The sequence below is a fragment of the Ranitomeya imitator genome, chromosome 1 (genome assembly GCF_032444005.1).
Source record: "Ranitomeya imitator isolate aRanImi1 chromosome 1, aRanImi1.pri, whole genome shotgun sequence".
Taxonomy (NCBI): Eukaryota; Metazoa; Chordata; class Amphibia; order Anura; family Dendrobatidae; genus Ranitomeya; species Ranitomeya imitator.
In genome coordinates, this window is record NC_091282.1 from 470,132,387 (window position 1) to 470,146,125 (window position 13,739).

A 13,739-nucleotide genomic window follows, 5' to 3' on the forward strand; every position below is an offset into this window, starting at 1 on the left:
TGTTGCGGAGATACGTGGCACCTATGCTTCCATCTGTTGATCCTCCTGCCCCGGTTTTGGTGAAGGGGGAATTGGAGTATATTGTGGAGAAGATTTTGGATTCTCGTGTTTCTAGACGGAAACTCCAGTATCTGGTTAAATGGAAGGGTTATGCTCAGGAAGATAATTCCTGGGTTTTTGCCTCTGATGTCCATGCTCCCGATCTTGTTCGTGCCTTTCATGTGGCTCATCCTGGTCGGCCTGGGGGCTCTGGTGAAGGTTCGGTGACCCCTCCTCAAGGGGGAATACTGTTGTGAATTCTGTGGCAGAGCTCCCTCCTGTGGTCACAAGTGGTACTTCGGCTGATTCTCTCTGTGAGCTTCTGTTGGTGGAGGGAAGTGGTACTGCTGCTTCTGAGTTTCCTCCCTCAGGTGATCTGGTGAGGTCGTTAGGTGCTTCTCTACTTAACTCCACCTGATGCTTTAATCCTGGCTTCCTGTCAATGTTCCAGTGTTGGACTTGCTTTTCCCTGGATCATTCCTGTGGCCTGCTGCTCTGCATAGGTAAGTTCTTCTTTGCTATTTGTTTGCTATTTTTTCTGTCCAGCTTGTCTAATTTGTTGCTGGAAGCTCTGGGATGCAAAGGGTGTACCTCCGTGCCGTTAGTTCGGTACGGAGGGTCTTTTTGCCCCCTTTGCGTGGTTTTCTTTAGGGTTTTGTGTAGACCGCAAAGTTACCTTTTCTATCCTCGATCTGTTAAGAAAGTCGGGCCTCACTTTGCTGAATCTATTTCATCTCTACGTTTGTCTTTTCATCTTAACTCACAGTCATTATATGTGGGGGGCTGCCTTTTCCTTTGGGGTATTTCTCTGAGGCAAGGTAGGCTTATTTTCTATCTTCAGGCTAGTTAGTTTCTCAGGCTGTGCCGAGTTGCATAGGCAGAGTTAGGCGCAATCCACGGCTGCCTCTAGTGTTGTTTGGAGAGGATTAGGGATTGCGGTCTGCAGAGTTCCCACGTCTCAGAGCTCATTCTATGATTTTGGGTTATTGTCAGATCACTGTATGTGCTCTGACCGCTATGTCCATTGTAGTACTGAATTGCCTTTCATAACAGCGATCTTTCCATGACGCCACATAGGCGTCATGGGTCGGATTGGCACCGACTTTCATTACGCCTACGTGGCGTCATGGGTCGGGAAGGGGTTAAAGAATGCAAGCAAAACACTGTTACATTATGAAACCTATGTGAACAATTTCATCAGATAATTTCTGCAGAGCATAAATATTCTCCCATATAATTAAGGTGCTAAATATTGATTATTCATTATTGAATTATTATTACACTAAATTCTGTACTGAGCTTCGTGGAAGGTTACGCAGACATTCCATTAGCTATTTCTGTATATTTAGCTCAGAGTAAAGGTTAACACCATATAGAGAGAACACGTGCTCTAAAGGACATATATAATTACGGCTCTTAGGGGGGGCTGTCACTTGGGGGCTCCAACTGCCTCCTCCTTCACTCTCTATGGACTACAGACTTCACACGGACGGAATGAACAGATGGTAGCCATGATGACTTCTACTCCATGACCGAGACAGACGCCATTTACCATTCAGAATCTCAGGAAAGATGGGGAACAAATGAACAATCTCTTTGTAACTATTTCACCTATTTATGCTTTGCTGCATTGATGCTCTTTGGTGGACAATTCAATAAACCACTACATTTTTTATGAGACATCTGGTAAAGAGTCCTGATTAAATAAATATGCAAAATAATCATATTTAACATTTGGCCAGCCAGCCATACCTTATTTTTTGTGCGATTTTTGTGGATTTCCTTCGACTTGCATGCGGGGGAAGAGAGAAGAGCTTTGTTAAAAGTTAATTGTGCAAGTTTACAGGAATTCCACTACAACACATCAAGTCACAAGGATCAGACAGGAACCTACGAGTTAGGACTAACAGGTGCCAGATGGATTGACAAGTACTGGAAGTGGTACAAGTGCCAGACATACTGAAAATAGACGTGCTGATGACCAGAACCCAGTGTTGTCCAACAAAGGAACTACAAGCTGAGATATTTCAAGGTAAGAAAGAGGGATTTAATTAACTCTTATTCTAAGTCAAGTCAACTGAAATTTATATCTTTAAATGAAAAGTCCAATTTAGAAGTCTTTTGGCTCAGTTTATATGCAGAATGCAAGACAGCAAATTTAAAGATAAATTCTAAGCTAATACATACAATAGAGAAAAAGAAAAAATGAAAAATATTTTACATTTGGTTGACAAATTTCGTGTCAGAGAAATCCAAAAAACACTGTGTAGAAAGAGTGTTAAAAGAAATTAGTGATGCTCCCAAGATTGACTGTAATGTGGAGAGAGAACAAGATGTGAGACACGTGTCTGTAATGGCCACTCAAGGTGACCTTGTGTCTCATGATGTAAAAAAGATGGAGGAAATGTGGGAGGAGACATGAGAACTGACGATAATGACGTACAAGGAACAGATGTACAAGGGCCACTAAAAATAGAAGACGTCTCAGAGGCCCAACTCCAAATTAAAGTTAGGGAAAACTTGTTAAAGTTATGCTAAATCATTCCTGCACATGATAACAAAATCCATGTGTGCAGAAATTCAGAGATATTTGAGAGTTTTGCTGATAAGTTTGATTTGACGAATGAGGAGAAAAATCAGTTTTTTAAAATGTGGCTTTCTGCAACTTTTTCCAGGCGGCTATCATTGAAAATTCAGAATGTTGATGAGTTCCACGAACAATTAACCGATATAGAAAGATTAAGAATTCTGATATTCTGTTGAATAAAAGAACATTATCCAGATATTGATATTCTTCTAAAATTAAGGATTGGCCGGAAAGAATGTACTTTTACATTCATGTCCATATTTGAAATGTTGTACAAAACTCTCATTAAAAATGTCAATACACAATCAATGATAAAATGTTTTCTAAAGAAATTTAGATTACTAAATTCTGTATCTCGTGTTATTGCATCACAAAAAGTGGATGGGCCCATGAAAATCCACTTCACAACATGCATTTTGTACTCCCGTACTCAGTTGTTTTACACATGGGCAGCAAAGCCAGCCCTGCTGCATAGTCATTCATATGCACCCCATTAGGCCTTGGAACCCACATACTGGATGGGCCCATGAAAATCCACTTCACAATATGCATTTTGTAATTTGTACACCTTTGTTTTACACATTGGCAGCAAGGCCAGTCATGCTGCATAGTCATATGCACCCCATTAGGCAATGGAACCCACATACTGGATGGGCCCATGAAAATCCACTTCACAATATGCATTTTGTTCTCCCGTACTCCTTTGTTTTACACATTGACAGCAGGGCCAGCCCTGCTGCATAGTCAGTCATATGCACCCCATTAGGCCTTGGAACCCACAAACTGGATGGGACCATGAAAATCCACTTCACAATACACATTTTGTACTCCGTACTCCTTTGTTTTACACATTGGCAGCAAGGCCAGCCCTGCTGCATAGTCATATGCGCCCCATTAGGCCTTGGAACCCACATACAGGATGGGCCCATGAAATTCCACTTCACAGATAGGGCAATCTGTCACAAAGACTGGAATCGTCGAACAGTGTGCTGCCTACCTGGCACTTGAGTCCGATACATCGCTGATTGGGTAGACAGATTACTGGGAGGGGCTGGTGAGGACCCAGCGGTCATTGTGCACATTGGCACAAATGACAAAGTTAGAGGTAGGTGGAAGGTCCTTAAATACGATTTCAGGGAATAAGGCTGCAAGCTGAAAGCAAGGACCTCCAACGTGGTATTTTCTGAAATACTGCCTGTACCACATGCCATGCCAGAGAGGCAACGAGAGATTAGGGAGGTTAAAAAGTGGCTCAAGAATTGGTGTAGGAAGGATGGGTTTGGGTTCCTGCAGAACTGGGCAAACTTCTCAGTTGGCTACAGGTTCTACGCTAGGGACGGGCTGCACCTCAATGGGGATTGTGCAGCTGTGCTGGGGAGAAAATGGCTAGAACGTTGGAAGAGTGTTTAAACTAGCGATTGGGGGAGGGTATTCATTTTATGGGAGGGGAAGACAGTGCAGATAGAGACCTGGGCACAAATAAGGAAGTTGGGGGTGGCGGTGGCATGGGAGGTGGGGTTAGAACAATTAATAATTTAAGAAAGAATAGAGGTACAGAGAAATACATAAAGTGCATGTATACTAATGCCAGAAGCCTCGCCAACAAAATGGATGAGTTAGAATTAATGCTGTTGGAGCATAATTATGACATGGTGGGGATAGCTGGATGAGAGCCACGACTGGGCTGTTAACTTGCAGGGCTATAGTCTGTTCAGAAAAGACCAAATGGATAAGATAACGTTCACACTAGCGTTATGCTAGTTTGCGTCAGGCGACGCAGCGGCGACGCATGCGTCATGCGCCCCTATATTTAACATGGGGACGCATGCGTTTTTTTTTGTTGCGTTGTGCGACGCATGCGTCTTTTTTGCCGCTAGCGTCGGACCAAGAAAACGCAACAAGTTGCATTTTTCTTGCATCCAAATTTCGGCAAAAACCAACGCATGCGTCACAAAACGCAGCGTTTTTGCGTGCGTTTTGCTGCGTTTTTGCGTGCGTTGTGCGTTGCGTCGCCGACGCAGCGGCGCACAACGCTAGTGTGAACGTAGCCTAAGCGAGGGGTAGGGGTGTGTCTATATGTAAAATCATCCTTAAAACCCATCCTGCGTGATAATATAGGTGAATCTAATGAAAATGTGGAGTCCCTGTGGGTGGAGATAAGGGGAAGGGGGAAAAATAATAAATTACTGATAGGGGTTTGGTATAAGTCTCCAAAAATAATGGAAGCAACGGAGAATATCCTCGTAAACAAATAGATGAAGCTGCGACTCAAGGAGAAGTCATTATTATGGGGGACTTCAACTACCCTGAAATAGATTGGGGAACAGAAACCTGCAGTTCCAGCAAAGGTAATCGGTTTTTGACAACTATGAGAGACAACTACCTTTCACAACTGGTTCAGGACCCAACAAGAAGGGGGGCACTGCTAGACCTAATATTAACCAACAGGCCAGACCGCATATCAAATATAAGGGTTGGGGGTCACTTGGGGAATAGTGATCACAAAATAATAAGTTTTCATGTATCCTTCAATAAGATGGATAGTAGAGGGGTTACAAGGACACTAAACTTCAGGAGGGCAACTTTCCAACAGATGAGAGATGATCTTGGTGCAATTAACTGGGACGATATCCTGAGACATAAAATTAAACAAAGAAAATGGGAGACTTTTATTAGCATCCTGGATAGGACCTGTGCACAGTAAATACCATATGGGAATAAACATACTAAAAATAGAAGGAAACCAATATGGCTAAATAGAGCTGTAAGGGGCACAATAAGTGACAAAAAGAAAGCATTTAGATAATTAAAGGAAGTAGGTAGTGATGAGTAGGGTTGAACGACTTTTACTTTTATAGGATCGGGTCGGGTCCGAGGGTGAGTATATACCTAATAGGTATAGGTACCTAATAGGTATATACTCACCCTCGGACGCGCCCTGCTTCTTTCCGGCAGCCTTCCTTCCTAAGAATCAGCACTTGAAGGACCTTCGGTGACGTCGCGGCTTGTGATTGGTCGCACGAGCAGTCACATGGGCGGTCGCGCGACCAATCACAAGCCGCGACGTCATCTAAGGCCCTTCACGCGCTGATTCTAAGGAAGGAAGGCTGCCGGTTAGTACCAGGGCGCGTCAGAGGGTGAGTATAGCAATATTTTTTATTTTAATTCTTTATTTTACACTTAAATATGGATTCCGATACCGATTTCCGATATTGCAAACATATCGGAACTCGGTATCGGAATTCCGATACCAGATTCAGAAGATCGCCGACCTCATGGCCGACCCCACACAGGGGTCAGGTCGGGTTTCATGAAACACGACTTTGCCAAAAGTCGGCGACTTCTGAATCTGGCCGACCCGTTTCACTCAACCCTAGTGATGAGGCATTAAATAAATACAGAAAATTAAATAAATTCTGTGAAAAGCAAATCAACGCAGCAAAAATTGAGACAGAGAGACTCATTGCCAGAGAGAGTAAAAATAATCCCAAAATATTCTTTAACTACGTAAATAGTAAGAAACTAAAAAATGATAGTGTTGGCCCCCTTAAAAATAGTGTGGGTGAAATGGTGGATAAGGATGAGGAAAAAGCCAATATGCTAAATGACTTTTTTCATCAGTATTAACACAAGAAACTTCCATGGCAGACAATATGATAAGTGATAACAAAAATTCCCCATTAAATGTCACCTGCTTAACCCAGCAGGAAGTACTGCGGCATCTAAAAATCACCAAAATTGACAAATCTCCAGACCCGGATGGGATACACCCCCGAGTACTGCAGAAATTAAGTACAGTCATTGATAGACCATTATTTTTAATCTTTAAAGACTCCATAATAACGGGGTCTGTACCACAGGACCGGCTAATAGCAAATGTGGTGCAAATATTCAAAAAGGGGACAAAAACTGAACTCAGAAATTATAGGCCAGTAATCTTAACCTCTACTGGGGGTAAAATCCTGGAGGGCATTCTATGGGATGCTATACTGGAGTATCTGAGGAAGAGTAACCTCATGACCCAATATCAACATGGATTTACTAGGGACCGTTCCTGTCAGACAAATCTGATCAATTTCTATGAAGAGGTAAGTTTTGGACTGGACCAAGGTAACGCAGTGGACATAGTGTATATGGACTTTTCAAAAGCTTTTGATACAGTGCCACACAAAAGGTTGATACATAAAATGACAATAATGGGGATAGGGGAAAATATGTGTAAGTGGGTTAAGAGCTGGCTCAGGGATAGGAAATAAAGGGTGGTTATTAATAGAGCACTCTCGAACTGGGTCGCGGTTAGCAGTGGGGTACCACAGGGGTCAGTATTGGGCCCTCTTCTTTTAACATATTTATTAATGACCTTGTAGGGGGCATACAAAGCAGAATTTCAATATTTGCAGATGACACAGGAGACAGAGTTAAGAAGTAGGCCCAATGTAAGGGTGTGAGTCTCTTAGACTTGTAATCGAGTGCCTGGCCATACAAGTATTTGCTCATAGGTGGTTAATTTGTAAAAAAATGCTCATATGGATCCTAGACACCCTTCCCCAAAATTGACTTTCTGTAGCAGTAGGGAACACGTGAACCCTGGTGTTCTAGTGGTGGAATATGAGGAGACATTGCTGAAGGCCTCATTAAAACTTAGGCCCAATGTAAAGGATTGTGTCTCCTACACTTGTAATGCCCAGACACTAAGTGCATGGGCTGACAAACATTTCCCCATGGGGGTGGCAATTTTTTAAAAAAAATTGTTTACGGGCATCATAAACACCTTGCAAAACTGTAAAGTGGTTTCCTACACAGTTGCTGCTTGGAAGGTGCAGGTATGTACTAAAAATATGGCGAACGAATCATTGGATGAAGTGATCAGGAAAAGGAGCATGATGATGACAGGAATGGGATCGTACATGATTAATAACAGCGGTGGCTATGGGAGGTATGAGATCCAGTATACAGGCTATAATGATTAGTCATTTAACCACCACCAATACCAGAATGTGTTTCATGCTCGTCAGAAGATCGGTGTATCAGATGCGTGTGTTTGACTCGGCCTAAAAAATGCCTGCCAAAAATATGTTGGCAAACCAAAGACGCACGTGTGTGTCTAAAGGGCAAGATGCAACATGTTCGTGAGATGCTGAATTATAGAAAGCAGATTAGTGTTGGTGGAAAACCAAACAAACTGATGAATGCTTGTGAAAAACAAGTTTAAAGAGGAGTGCATGAGGAGGGGAGCAAGGCGGGTCATCTCCTTTCTAGCATACTGGTGGCACAGAGAGATTCCACACATATAGTTGCTTTCAAGTGAAAGGATGGGTCAGAGCATACTGGTTGCTGGGCAATTTTGGAGGTGATGACGGAGTATTATTCGGATCTTTCTACTGTAAATCGCGGGTACAACCAATGATGGAGGAGGTGGATGGTTTTCTGGCAGAGGTTCAGCTTCCAATACTTTGTACAGTTGATCAGGGACTTCTTGAAGAGCCAATTTGGAGGAGCTTAACACTGCACTGGCCTTTATGCCTAATGATAAAGCCCCAGGGGTGGATGGTATCCTAGGGGAGGTGTAAATAAAATGTAAAACTAGGTATTGCTTCCCGCTTTGTTGGAGATGTATGCTGCTGGTCTGGTGGAGGGTGAGTTGTCGCGATCCATGCCTGAGGCAATAATTGAAGTGTTGCCAAAAAAGGGTAAGGATCCGACGGATCTGGCTTCTTATCGCCCAATCTCCTTATTAACCATAGATATCAAAACCTTGGCAAAAATGTTGGCTAATTGTCTTAACAAGGTGATAACGACACAAATAAACCGGGAACAGTCCATTTTTCTGCCCAATATATCTACAGCATGTAATCTTAGACGATTGTTTCTCAATATGCAGATAAAGTCAGACAATATGGGTCAGAGGGTTGTGGTGTCTTTAGATGCCGTTAAGGTTTTTGATAGTGTGGAATGGCGTTATTTGTGGTCGGTTATGAAGGCTATGGGTTTTGGCGAGAGATTTATAATTTGGGTGCAATTGTTATATGCCTCTCCAAGAGCCAGGATACGGGTAAATGGGCTTTTGCCGGGGGATTTCCCTTTGTATAGGGGAACGTGACATGGATGCCCCTTTTCTCTTCTCTTGTTTGCAATTGCTGTTGAGCCCTTGGCGGCGGCGATACGGAGGTATAGGGACATAAAAGCTTTAGATACGGAAACTATGAAGAAAAGGTTGCCCTGTACGTGGACGACGTGCTACTGTTCTTGGAAGATGCGCAGTAACCTTTGGGGGCTGTTATGAATAGCATTAAAATATTTGGGGGTCTTTCCGGATTATCTATTAATTGGGATAAGTCTGTGTTGTTGCCCATGGACGTGACGGCTCCTCTGAAACTAGACCCTGGGGTTCCCTTAAGGGTGGTACATGAGTTTAAATATCTGGTCACCATGGTTTTTGGCAAAATAGAGGACTATGTGCTGCTCAACCTGACTCCTATGCACTGCTCAACCTGACTCCTATGCTTGGGAAGTTCCAGCAGAAGATTGGGGCCTGGAAGTAGCTATTTCTGTCGGTTGCAGGAAGAGTAAATTTGATCAAAATGATACTTTTGCCTCAGCTTCTATACATATTGCATAATGCTCTAGTGTGGCTGCCTCAGAGTAAACTTTTTGCTGGAATGGTTTGAGGGTGCCATGTCACATTGAAAGAGCCCCTAACGTGCTATAACAACAGAAAACCCCCATCTGTGAACTCATTTTACAAATTGCACTCCCTAATTAATTCATCTAGGGGGGCATTGATCATATTGACACCACATGTGCCTCACAGAATTTTATTACATTAAGCGGTGAAGAAAGAATAATTTACATTTTTTACACTAAAATGTTGTTTTAGCCCCAACTGTTAATTTTTTCAAGGGCTTATAGAAAATGTTTTTACAACAAACTGAGGTCCATTTTTTCCTGATTGTGCCAATAACCTACATGTAATTGGGAAATATTTTTCAGGCACAGTGCAAAGCTCAGAAGGAAAGGAGCGTCATACTATAGTGCAGATTTTACTGTTTTGTTTTGCGGGTGCCATGACCCACTGGGAGAGTACATGAGGCAGTAGAACACCCCAAAAGTGACACCATTTTACAAACTACACCTCTCAACTAATTCATCTAGGGGTGCAGTTATCATATTGACACCGTGGGTGTGTCACAGAATTTTATACCATTGGGTAGTGAAGACAAAATAACTACATGTTTACCACCAAAATTCAGTTTTTGTCCCAGATTTTACACTTTCACACAAGAAGTGGGTAAAATGGCACCATAATTTGTCCCACAACGTGGCAATATCCCACATGTGGCTATACAGTGCTATATAGCCATATAGAGAGACTTGGAGAGCTTTTTGCCTCCTTTGGCCTGCGAGCAGGAGCCGAGTGTCATTAGCATATCGCATCCGTTGATCTCGCATTGGATGCAATACTCCAGTGTGACGCCGGCCTTTTTCTTAAAACAGTTTGCAGACTCCATACACAGAGCCCCTAATTGCTAGAAGAGCAGAATCTTCAATCAAGTGATCCCGTTTGGGAAATTATACCCTATTTTGAATTTGTCTACAGGTGTAGTGATGATTTTGACTCCATGGGTATTTTTCTAGAAACAAGCAGCAATGAATATTGCTGAGTGAAAATTGCAAACTACTGTTGTAATGACCAGTGCACTGCAGTGATCAGTACATTGTAGTCACTAGTACGTCGTGTCCAGCCTGTGCTTCTGGAGACATGTACTCAAAAGTTAGGCGGTCTCTCACTGCTTGAGAAATGCTAAACATGTGGATGCTATATGTGGTTAAGTACACTGTGGGGCTCACAAGGAAGGGGGACATTAGGATTTGGGAGAAAAGAATTTGCTGAATTTTTTTGGGAGGGTGAGGGGCCATTTCGCTTTTCCAGAGCCTTTATTGTAATGACGTGGTGGTTAGGAGCACCCGAAAAGACCTGATGGTTAAACCAACAAAGGACAAGCTCTGGGAAGTGGGAACTCTGCTGACCACAACCCTTAATCCTATCACACACACTAGAAATAGCCGTGGAGCATTCCTGACTCTCCCTAGACACCTCTTCACAGCCTAAGAGCTAACTAGCCCTAGAGATAGAAAATAAAGCCTACCTTGCCTCAGATAAATTCCCCAAAGAAAAAGGCAGCCCCCCACATATATTGACTGTGAGTTAAGATGAAAGTCACAAACACAGAAATGAAACAGGTTTCAGCAAAGGGAGGCCAGACTTACTAAACAGACAGAGGATAGGAAAGGTAACTTTGCGGTCAGCACAAAAAACTACAAAAAGACCACGCAGAGTGTGCAAAAAGACCTCCGCACCGACTCAAGGTGCGGACGTGCCACTCTGCATCCCAGAGCTTCCAGCTAGCAGAGCAAAATCATGATAGCAAGCTGGACAAGAAAACAAAGAACAAATAATAAATTAGCAGGGACTTAGCTTCTGCTGGAGTAGACAGGACACCTGACAGATCCAAGAGCGAACTGAACCAGTACAAGAACATTGACAGCTGGCATGGAGTAACGATCTGAGTGGAGTTAAATAGAGCAGCCAGTCAAAGAATAAACCACGTCACCTGTGGAAGGAGCCTCAGAAGCAGCAGCTCCACTCACAGCCACCAGAGGGAGTCCATGGACAGAACTCGCCGAAGTACCATTCATGACCACTGGAGGGAGTTCAATAACAGAATTCACAACAGTACCCCCCCCCTTGAGGAGGGGTCACCGAACCCTCACCAGAGCCCCCAGGCCGATTAGGACGAGCCAAATGAAAGGCACGAACTAGATCGGCAGCGTGAACATCAGAGGCAAAAACCCAGGAATTATCTTCCTGACCATAGCCCTTCCACTTGACAAGGTACTGGAGTTTCCATCTCGAAATACGAGAATCCAAAATCTTTTCCACCACATACTCCAACTCCCCCTCGACCAACACCAGGGCAGGAGGATCAACGGAGGGAACCATAGGCGCCACGTATCTCCGCAATAACGACCTATGGAACACATTATGGATGGCAAAAGAAGCTGGAAGGGCCAAGCGAAATGACACAGGGTTGAGAACTTCAGAAATCTTATACGGACCAATGAAACGAGGCTTAAACTTAGGAGAGGAAACCTTCATAGGAACATAACGAGACGACCACCAAACCAAATCCCCAACACGAAGTCGGGGACCAACACAGCGCCGGCGGTTAGCAAAACGTTGAGCCTTCTCCTGGGACAATGTCAAATTGTCCACGACATGAGTCCAAATCTGTTGCAACTTGTCTACCACAGTATCCACACCAGGACAGTCCGAAGGCTCAACCTGCCCTGAAGAGAAACGAGGATGAAAACCAGAATTACAGAAAAACGGCGAAACCAAAGTAGCCGAGCTGGCCCGATTATTAATGGCGAACTCAGCCAAAGGCAAGAAGGACACCCAATCATCCTGATCAGCAGAAACAAAGCATCTCAGATATGTTTCCAAAGTCTGATTAGTTCGTTCGGTTTGGCCATTTGTCTGAGGATGGAAAGCCGAAGAAAAAGACAAATCAATGCCCATCTTAGCACAAAAGGCCACCAAAACCTCGAAACAAACTGGGAACCTCTGTCCGAGACGATGTTCTCCGGAATGCCATGCAAACGAACCACATGCTGGAAAAACAATGGCACCAAATCAGAGGAGGAAGGCAACTTAGACAAGGGTACCAAATGGACCATCTTAGAGAAGCGATCACAAACCACCCAAATGACCGACATCCTTTGAGAGACAGGGAGATCTGAAATAAAATCCATGGAAATATGCGTCCAGGGCCTCTCCGGGACCGGCAAGTGCAAAAGCAACCCACTGGCACGAGAACAGCAGGGCTTAGCCTGAGCACAAGTCCCACAGGACTGCACAAAAGAACGCACATCCCGTGACAAAGAAGGCCACCAAAAGGATCTAGCCACCAAATCTCTGGTACCAAAGATTCCAGGATGACCAGCCAACACCGAACAATGAACCTCAGAGATAATTCTACTAGTCCATCTATCAGGGACAAACAGTTTCTCCGCTGGACAACGGTCAGGTCTCTCAGCCTGAAACTTCTGCAGCACCCACCGCAAATCAGGGGAGATGGCAGCTAAAATTACCCCCTCTTTGAGAATGCCCGCCGGCTCAGGAACACCCGGAGAGTCAGGCAAAAAAACTCCTTGACAGGGCATCAGCCTTCACATTCTTAGAGCCCGGAAGGTACGAAACCACAAAATTAAAACGGGAGAAAAACAGCGACCATCGAGCCTGTCTAGGATTCAACCGTTATGCAGACTCGAGATAAGTCAAATTCTTGTGATCTGTCAAAACCACCACGCGATGCTTGGCTCCTTCAAGCCAATGTCGCCACTCCTCGAATGCCCACTTCATGGCCAACAACTCTCGATTGCCAACATCATAATTGCGCTCAGCAGGCGAGAACTTTCTAGAAAAGAAGGCACATGGTTTCATCACCGAGCCATCAGAACTTCTTTGCGACAAAACAGCCCCTGCTCCAATCTCAGAAGCATCAACCTCGACCTGAAACGGGAGCAAAACATCTGGCTGGCACAACACAGGGGCAGAAGAAAAACGACGCTTCAACTCCTGAAAAGCCTCTACAGCCGCAGAGGACCAATTGACCACATCAGCACCTTTCTTGTTCAAATCAGTCAACGGTTTAGCCACACTAGAAAAATTAGCGATAAAGCGACGGTAAAAATTAAGCAAAGCCCAGGAACTTCTGCAGGCTCTTCACAGATGTCGGCTGAGTCCAATCATAAATGGCCTGAACTTTAACAGGGTCCATCTCGATAGTAGAAGGAGAAAAATTGAAACCCAAAAATGAAACCTTCTGTACTCCGAAGAGACATTTAGACCCCTTCACAAACAAGGAATTAGCACGAAGGACCTGGAACACCATTCTGACCTGCTTTACATGAGACTCCCAATCATCCGAAAAGACCAAAATATCATCCAAATATACAATCATGAATCTATCCAGGTACTCTCGGAAGATGTCATGCATAAAGGACTGAAATACAGATGGAGCATTAGAAAGCCCGAATGGCATAACCAGGT